Source organism: Tauraco erythrolophus, chromosome Z, assembly GCF_009769465.1.
Source record: "Tauraco erythrolophus isolate bTauEry1 chromosome Z, bTauEry1.pri, whole genome shotgun sequence".
Classification (NCBI taxonomy): domain Eukaryota; kingdom Metazoa; phylum Chordata; class Aves; order Musophagiformes; family Musophagidae; genus Tauraco; species Tauraco erythrolophus.
The window spans coordinates 80,129,290-80,139,483 of NC_141496.1; positions in this window are offsets into that span (position 1 = coordinate 80,129,290).

The following is a 10,194-nucleotide window of genomic DNA, read 5'->3' on the forward strand; positions in this document are numbered from 1 at the left end:
CCCAACTCAAATGCCTCTATATGAATGCCTACAGCTTGGGCAATAAACAAGAGGAGCTGGAGATGCTTGTGAGCCTGCAGTGCTATGACCTGATTGGCATCACAGACACATGGTGGAATGACTCCTGCAATTGGTGTGTTGGACTCGAGGGGTATAAACTGTTCAGGAAGGACAGGCAGGGGAGACGAGGAAGGGGTGTTGCCCTTTATGTCAACGAATGGCTAGAATGCATGGAGCTCCACCTGGCAAGTGATGACGAAAGAACCGAGTGCCTGTGGACGAGGGTGAAAGGAAGGGTAGGAGACTTTGCAGTGGGAGTGTGCTACAGACCACTCAATCAGGAGGACCAAGTGGATGAGGCCCTACATAGGCAGATAGAAATTGCTGCTCGTTCACAAACCCTGGTCCTCATGGGGGATTTTAACCACCCTGACATCAGTTGGAAAAACAACATGGTGGGGAACAAGTAATCCAGGGGATTCCTGGAATGCATTAACGATAACTTCCTTATCCAAGTGATAGAGGAACCAACGAGGAGAGCTGCCATGTTAGACCTCGTTCTCATCAATACAGAAGGGCTGGTAGGTAATGTTGAACTCATGGGTAGCCTTGGCTGCAGTGACCGTGAGATGGTGGAGTTTGAGATCCTAAGGGCAGCTAAGAGGGGGAAGCTCAGCAAGCTTGAAACCCTCGATTTCAGAAGAGCTGACTTTCGCCGCTTCAGGAACCTCCTTGGTAGTGTGCCATGGGATAAAGCCCTGGAGGGACTCGGAGCCCAAGATTGCTGGTTGACTTTCAAGGATCATCTCCTCCAAGTTCAAAGGCATTGCATCCCTAAAAGGAAGAAATCAGGCAAAAACACCAGGAGACCTATATGGATAAACAAAGAACTCCTGGCTAAAATCAAATACAAAAAGGGATTACACAAAGCATGGAAGCAGGGACTGATAACCTGGGACGAGTACAAGGAAGTTGCTTGTGTACTCAGAGACCAGGTTAGAAAAGCTAAGGCCCTGACAGAGTCAAACCTGACCAGTGATATTAGAAATAACAGAAAAGGATTTTATAGGTATGTGAGAGAAAAAAGAAAAACGAGAGAATGTGGGGCTCCTCTGGAAAGATACGGGTGACCTGGTTGCTGAGGACATGGAGAAGGCTGAAATTTTCAACAAGTTTTTTGCCTTAGTCTTCACTGGCAACCACTCGAACCACACCACCCAAATCACAGAGGATGTTGGCTGGGTCTGGGAGAGTGAAGAACCACCCAGGGTAGGAGTAGATCAGGTCCGGGAACACCTAGAGAACCTGAAGGTGCACAAGTCCATGGGACCTGATGAGATACATCCATGGGTCCTGAAGGAACTGGCGGCTGAAGTTGCTAGGCAACTAGCATCATATTTGAGAGGTCCTGGCAGTCTGGTGAGGTTCCTACAGATTGGAAAAGGGCAAACGTAACCACCATCTTTAAAAAAGGGACCAAGGACAACCCCGGAAACTACAGACCAGTCACCCTTACCTCTGTGCCAGGTAAAATCATGGAACAGATTCTCCTGGTAGCTGTACTAAGGCACATAAAAAATAACCAAGTGGTTGGTGACAGCCAACATGGCTTCACTCGGGGCAAGTCATGCCTGACTAATTTAGTGGCCTTCTACGACAAAGCTACAGCGCTGGTTGACGTGGGTAAAGCAACGGATGTTGTTTTCCTGGACTTGTGCAAGGTGTTTGACACTGTCCCACATGACATCCTTGTCTCTAAAATGGAGAGACATGGATTTGACAGATGGACCACTCGGTAGATAAAGAACTGGCTGGATGATCACACTCAAAGAGTTGCAGTCAATGGCGCGATGTCTACATGGAGACCAATGTCAAGCGGTGTCCCTCAGGCATCTGTTCTGGGTCCAGTGCTGTTCAACATCTTTGTCAGCGACATGGATGACGGCATTGAGTGCACCCTCAGTAAGTTTGCTGATGACACCAAGTTGTGTGGTGCCGTGAACTCGCTTGAGGGAAGAGATGCCATACAGAGAGACCTTGATAGGCTTGAGAACTGGGCCAGTGCTAACTGCATGAGCTTCAACAAGTCAAAATGCAAGGTCCTTCACCTGGGTCGGTTCAATCCAAGGCACAAATACAAACTGGGCACAGAGTGGGTTGAGAGTAGCCTTGAAGAGAAGGATTTGGGGGTGTTTATAGATGAGAAGCTCAACATGAGCCGGCAGTGCGCTCATGCGGCCCAGAAGGCCAACCGCATCCTGGGATGTATCAAGAGAAGTGTGGTCAGTAGGTCAGGAGAGGTGATTCTCCCCCTCTACTCTGCTCTTGTGAGAGCCCGCCTCGAATACTGTGTCCGGTTCTGGTGTCCCCACCATAAGAGAGACATAGATCTGTTGGAGCGTGTTCAGAGGAGGGCCACAAAGATGATCTAGGGGCTGGAGCACCTCTGCTACAGGGACAGGTTGTGGGAGCTGAGATTGTTCAGCCTTGAAAAGAGGAGACTTTGGGGAGACGTAATAGCCGTCTTCCAATACCTGAAGGGAACTTACAGGAAGGCTGGGGAGGGACTTTTTACAAGAGTGTCCACTGATAGGACAAGGGGAAGTGGGTTTAAGTTGAAGGAGAACAGATTTAGATTAGATTTTAGGAAGAAATTCTTCAGTACGAGGGTGGTGAGACTTTGGAATAAATTGCCCAGAGAAGTTGTGGATGCCCCCTCCCTGGAGATGTTTAAGGCCAGGTTGGACGGAACTTTGAGTAGCCTGGTCTAGTTGAGAGGTGTCCCTGCCCATGACAGGGAAGTTGGATTAGATGATCTCCAAAGTCCCTTCCAGCCTATGCCATTATATGATTCTACGATTCTATGATTCCTTTGTTGTTGTTGTGAGGTTTCGTTTTTTACCCTTTCTGAACTGATTAAAAAAAAAAAGCTAAGTAAAATTCACATAAACTGAAAAAAACATGAAAATTTCCAAACCTTCATAACTAATCAAGTCAGTCACAGAGACTTCTGAGAAACACAGAATTATTTTCAGTTCTTCTGCAAGAGGTACACAGTATCGGCTTCCATAGTTTTCACTTTTATCTTCCTTGAACGATGAGCTGACATTATGAAAGAGTGGGAAATATAGCTTCAATTGTTTTGTGAGTCACAATCGTGACACAATGTTATTTATTGATTTATTCATTTAATTAAAAGCAATTTCAGATCTCTATCTCAGGAAGCTGAGAATGCTTTTAACTCTAATATCTCAAGGAAAGGAGAAAAAGGTGAGGGGAGAGCAGGCTTTGTAAAATACAGAATCTAGACTAAGCGGGTAAAACTGAGGATAAAAGACTAAGGGAATTTTTGATACTACTATGCTATTTGAAATAACGCGTTGTCTAGCTACTGCAAACTTCAGATGCAGCCCTGGTTGTATTGGCGATAGTAGGAATATTGGCCTTAAATTCCAATGAAGTATGCATATTGCAATGCTAACCTTCTGATAAACAATACTGAGCAGTCTAGCAGTCCTTGTTTTATCTGTGAGGTCATCAACTAACACATATGTTACTGTGCTTCACACTAGACTTACTTTCCTGAATAAATGCCTCACAGCATTAAATTTTGGAAGTTCTTACCTGTGGCTGACAGTTGAGGGTTTTGTGACTACCACAGCATTACAGAGTGATAGTGCCCTGGTGCTGTTTCAGGCAGGTTGACAGAGGGGTGTGGGCCGTGCACCCAGATCTATCCTCTGGTTAGTTTTAAATTCCAGTGTGGCACTCCAACTGGTTGTTTTCAGTGACTTTAGATGATCCTGCAGATAAACAGCACAGAAAGAATAAACTTATGGTGGTTTTGATTATGTTGAACGGTTCCATTCTTTTGAAAGATGAAGGCTTGGACCTCTTTTCAAGGTAAGTTGGTGTTTGTTGTTCCTTTATGTTCTTACACTTTTTCAAAAGATCCAGCAAATGGCCTTGTAAATTCATGCTCAGGATGCACTCTATCAGGCACGGATTTCTTAAATTAGTTTAAACTACATTATTGTTATTGTTGTTATTATATTGTAAACTATAGCTTGGTCATCATCACTTACTGGTAAAACACAGCAAATAAAATAATAAATGACTTTTTTTTTTTTTGTCAACCATGTACCTGGTATTTTGTTTTACAAAATCTTAAACATTACAGACTGACTTCCCCAAACCTAAATCTCAGCCCTCCCATTGTCTTGAACTCGTATGCTGTTCTTTTAAGATAGTCATAATACACCAATATAATAGCAGTAAAGGGAAAAACAGCTAGTTTTGCATAATGTTGAGCAGCAAAATAGCACAATACTACTCATACAAAAATTTTACATTAACATTAGTCTTCCAGTATGAAAGACAAAATCATTGTAGTGGAACTTTTTCACTGGTATAATCTTGGTTTCTCTGAAAACAAATAGCTTAATTAAGTACCAGTGTTTACGTAGCAGGAGGATACTGTCATCCATAGCAGCAATCCTCTTTTTTTCAGATCAATGTATTGCACCACAGGCATTTATTTGCATTATTTTACCGAATATTATGCTTTTAAAAGTCTGTTTCATAAGACATCCTATGACACTTTTTGTTCATGATCCACAAATAACAAACTCTCCGTTTGTTTGCCTAGGATTAAGTTTTAATGAATTAAATTAAAAACTAAATCTATCTTTTCTGTACAACACTTGAACATCCTGGTGTTTATCACTATATGAGAAATCTAAAATAATAGAAAAAAACCCCATAATAATAGCAATGAGAATGAACATGTAGAGTATGGAGGGTATTTTTTCTGTCAAATGTTTTGCACATATGCCGGCATAAAATGCAACAGCATAGGTATCATGATTATTACTAGAAATTCAATAGTGCTTTCTAGATTCACTTATGTTTTCTGACTTCACTTGCAATTCCGTATCTGAAACTGTGTTGTCAGAGCATGGTGCTGTTGATTATTGCCCAGAAAGGTCACAAAAACATTGAGTAAATGTTTTCATCAGTTAGTGGGCCCATTGAAAATGTTTTGACATGCAGAACAGGTTTTTTGTCCCTCATCCAAATCTTAACGACTGTATTTAGCGTTATAAACCAGTTATGATTTGCCCAATGGCTTTTTGCGAAATGGCTTGTTTTTCCCCAATCACATCTTATAGGTTGTATGCTTGACCTGTAAAATTAACATCGCATCTAATATCAGTTGGCACTTACACAGAACGGAAGTGATACTGTGCACTCGGGTGACCTTACTTGTGCTGTGCATGTTGGGAAAAAGGCAGATAACAGGTAGTGTCTACATTGTTGTAAGTAAGAATTAACATTTTTCAAAAATATTTCCACAGAATCACTAGACAGGGGACATCATAGTTAAGAATGCAGAACAATTTACATTTCCAGCTGAAATTCAAAGGATGGTGTAGAAAAGCAGCTAAAGTGAAACAGCTAAGACTATACACTTTTTTTTAAAAAAAAAACAACATTCACTGTCTTCCATTTTATCTCTTTGGAGTATTATTAAAGATGGAGAGCGATTCACACCTTCTTAGTCTGAACCAGCTATACTTAAGGTAAAGTTTCGTGAAACAGAAGAGGTAAAATCACCCATACAGAATACGCCAGTTTGCTTCTTAGAATGTAACTACAGACATCTGAGTAATAATGTACTTTGGTTGAGAGACTCCTCAAACTTTCTGTGTGGTACATTTTAAAATATAATTTTTTTTTATTCTTTCAATTCACGTTCTTAAAGAACACAACTCTTCAGAGGGACTTAACGTGTGGAAAATATCTTATAAAGTTTTACTGGTAATCTGTGGTATCTGATGGAATCCCACCTTTTTGTATGAAGATACTAGTACTTCATCAGACTGCAGAGAAAATTTGATTATCGAAAAAATTGCTACCTCGAAGTCTAGATTATTTATTTTCCAGAACAACCTTCCCTGTATCAGAACTAATCAAACAAAATATAAATAGATTTTTCAATTGCTTTAGAATGAAATTAGTTTAGTGTTAATGAATATTGATGCATTGTTATTTCACAATTTTGTCCCTGATAATATTTCACACTTAGTCTAAGGTCAAGAGAGTGCCCATGATTTGGTTTTCAATGCTTACTCTCGGCTTCCTGATTCTGATTTGAATCAGATCTGAAGGGAACTGTCTCTAGTGATTCAATGTGTGAAAAATTTAAAGACACTCCAGCTACACAGAGAATGTTCTGGACTGTTTTGTAGTGCTTTCTTCCAGGTTGGGTGTGTTAGAGAGAACCTGCAGTGCCATGTCTTTGCAAGTTTCAAGAGCCTACATGGGCCTGTGAAGGGGTGCCACAGTAATCCTGAGGTTATCATTATCCTCTTGCCTTTACCTTCACCTTCCTTTGTGCAACCAGAAGCAAGCATCAATGCAGAGATCGACACGTGTATAGGTGAAAAGCAGCTTGTCATTCTCCTGTGTTGCATTATGCAAGGTTTCCCTTGCTGTTGTAATCAAATATCTTGTTCCAGGTCCCTGCTGCTCCTTTTCTAGACAGTTAACAGTATCAAATTCTTCTCAATTAGGTCAATGCACCCAAACAGGCAACTCATCATATTCACATTCAAGTTTCGTGACTTAATCTACAAAACAGAGCTGCCAGAAATGAATTAACTAACTCCCTGTCTTCCAGTACAGCATCTAGTTGCACCTTCAGTTCACAGCATATCCCAAGTACTCTGCAATACAACCTTATTGCAGTTGTTGTAAAATAAAATGCAACTAGTTTTGTGTGCTGAGAAATATCTTTCACATACACACTTAGATACTGTGGGATTTTTTAAGAGAGACAGTATGAAACAAGAAAGATATGAGAAACAGAACCAGAATAACTTTGTTTTGAGAAAGATCACTGTGACTTTTTCATCCTATTCTGAAAGAATATTAAAGTTTAGAAACCCCATGGTCTCCCATAGCACAAATGCTCTTAATTTTTTAACAACTTTTCATGGTATATCTTTTGGCATGTTTTATATTGTTGTACAAAAAAAAAAAAAAAAAAAGAAAAGAAAAGATGAATAAAGGCAGATTGCAGAAATGTTTAAAAATGAGAAAATGCTCAATTTAAGGTTGATTGTGTCAAATGAACATGCTTTTTTTTTTTTTTTTGTATTGAGATACATTCTTAATTTCATAACTTCTGAAATATTTTATTGTCTAACAAGAGGTCTAACAAGACCTTTTCCTAAAACTTGTCATCCATCAGAATAAAACAAAGTATTGTCATGAAGAATATATATTATACATACATATGATATAACCTTACTCACTGAAAAATTTGTGCAAAAGACAAAGAACTACAAGAAGAAAATAGTGGTAAAGGATGGGACTTAAGAATCGTTTATCTTTGCCTTTGCAAGACAGTGCCTACATGGTGGTTTGCAAGTTCTCAATTTCATGGCTGATGACTACTTGTTATTATATATGTGATATAATGGTAAAATATCATATAATTAAAAACACTCATAGTGTACTTGCAGGATGCAAAATTAAAGCAACATCTGCAACATTGTCTGACATTCCTAACTTTTTTTATAAATAGACACTTAGATAAATTCCATCTCATAGAGCTGTTTAGACTGAAAATCTGAGGCAAGGAAAGAAAATAGAGGGGTGGGTGACCTTATGTGGAATTTATTCTGGCTGGAAGAGAGGAGAGCTACTGATAGGTGCTGAACACAAAGACTGGGGTGCAGCTGAGGTAGGTGCTAGAGGATGGCTGCATTCAGGCAACAGGCCAGAAAAGGTGGTTGCTCATGGCTGCCAGTAGCTTTGCTGTCAAGTCTAAGGGACAGCCCAGGAGAGGAAAACCCTTTGGTAAATAGTTGTTAGGCAATAGCATGATTCTCAGCAGTCATGAACGCTTAAAACTTTGCTTCCCAAGCACAGCTTTTAAACTATACCCCTCAGTTTTCCTTGTTAAATTCTTTCCTGCTGCATGTCTCCTTCACTCACAGCAGACCTCAAAATAAATGTCCCACCAGCTCAATTTCTAGCCTGTGAGAAAGCCTATCCGTTACTTCCAGAAATTCTATTTGAATCTAACTAAAAACTTCAGAATAGGATAGGCTTATATCACAGGTACTATGGTTGGAAGTCATCTATGTCTACAGAGTGAATTAAATGAAGCATGTTAGGCACACTTTCTTTTGAATTTTGCCTGCTATCAATTTCAATTGCCAGTAAGGACTGGAAAAATTGTGAGAGATTTTCTTGTCTCCACAATTACAGATTCCAAATTAATGTTTGCAAATGATAATAATTAGTAAGTGTCTAAAAGACTTAAAAGAAAATCTCTATGACTTCCTTCTTCTAGTTTATCAAGAAGATGAAAGAGCAGAACTGTGGCATAAGTTCTTATACTCCATAAATAATGAGTGGGAATGAGCAAACAGTAAAAATATATCATGGAAGCTAATAACTGCTGAACAACAGACTCTGTAAGATGTTTCTATTTTATCTTAAACAATTCTTGAAAATGGACAAATTTTATTTAGAAAAATCTAAGTCTCTTTGCAGAAAAAATCCTAAACAAAGCTATACTCACTAGATCCATCAAATAAATTGTATGCTGTGAATATCTCATCCAGCTGCATTCAAAATTAAAAAAGAAAGCTAGCCATTCTTGCACAAATGAAGTGAGACCTTAATGAATAGCAATGGGTATATTTGTACCCTGCTGTGGAATTGATCTGAAAAATGTGTGTGTGCAACAATAATTTATGCTAATTTGATTTATGAGTCTAAGTACCCAAGCAACTAGGTAAGACTATATATTCATATATATGCTCCCTTAATTAGAGTCTTCACGTTGTCTTAACACGTTCTGGGTTGCTTTTTGTTGTTGTGGTTTTTTGGTGGTTGGTTTTTTTTTTTTTCCCTTCCTTTTATAGTCTGTAGGAAACTCTAGTAAATTAAATATATTTCTTCTTTTAGCCCAAATAATTGTTTATATGTTAAATCCTCTAATAATCATCACTAGTTAAGCAATTTTATTTTTTTTCTTTTCTGTTGAATGCATCTCATTTCTTCCTTGTCTTTTGCTTAATAGTTAGTTTCTATGTTTTGCAAATGAGACAATTCAAATAATAGCCTGAACACAAAAGGTGTAATAGTTAATTACAGCATGAATCACCAGCAAATTCTACTTTAATACCCTCTGTATGTACAATAAAGGGGAATCGAAATTTTTTTTCTGTGTGTCAACAATCTCTTTCCTTTTACTTCATTAAATCAAGATGATAAAAGTCCCAGGAGACAGGAGTGCAAATTTTAAAGCTGTATTGATTTAACCTTCCCTTTGTAAATATTTCATAGTTCTATAATGTGCAAATGCAGTCATGCACAGAACAAAGGATTGCACTTTTCTGTTAGTACACAGAAGGGCCATATGACAGTATTTATTATGCCATTTAAGCAATATTATATAGGAAAACACATCAGGATATTTTGTCATTGTTATAAACGTCAAGGAAGATTGATACAACACTATTTTTCAAGTGAAATTTCCATTAAGAAAGGCTATTTCAAACTGTGACTTTCTTGAAAGAATATAAAGCCATTTGTTAATTACTATTTCAATACCTTTTTCTAGCTTCCCTCTCTTGCCACAATTTGATGCAGGTTTGTTTGATGAAAGGGTACTTCTTTCAGTGCTTCACAGTTTTCTGTGTGCTTCCAGACAATTTTTGGTTCTGCAATTTCAACATCCGACTAATTTTCAAGACAGACGAGTGGGAGAAACTTTTGGGGTGGGCTGTCTGGTCTATGATGGATGCTATATATTCTTCTTGCAATAAGAAGAAGTCCTGCGTGTACTAAGACCCTGAAGAAACCCATTTACAAACCTTTTCGTAAAAGCATCATTCAAAGGTGGAATAATGCTCTTAGAACTTCATTCTAATGTGAACTTTTTCTTGATTAGTACATGTTTTATTTCCAAACTCTGATATCTAAATTGATCATACAATCAAAGACTTTTTTTTCTGAACCAGAAATGCTACTGCTTCTTGCAATAGGAATCTGACATAGAAAATTTCAGTGTCAGTAGTGGTAGAGTTTAAATCAAAAAGGAGACCTGTTGCTGGCATGCAAAAGCCTCTGGTGGGAAATTTATATTTTACAATCTCTTTTTGGACTAATTAA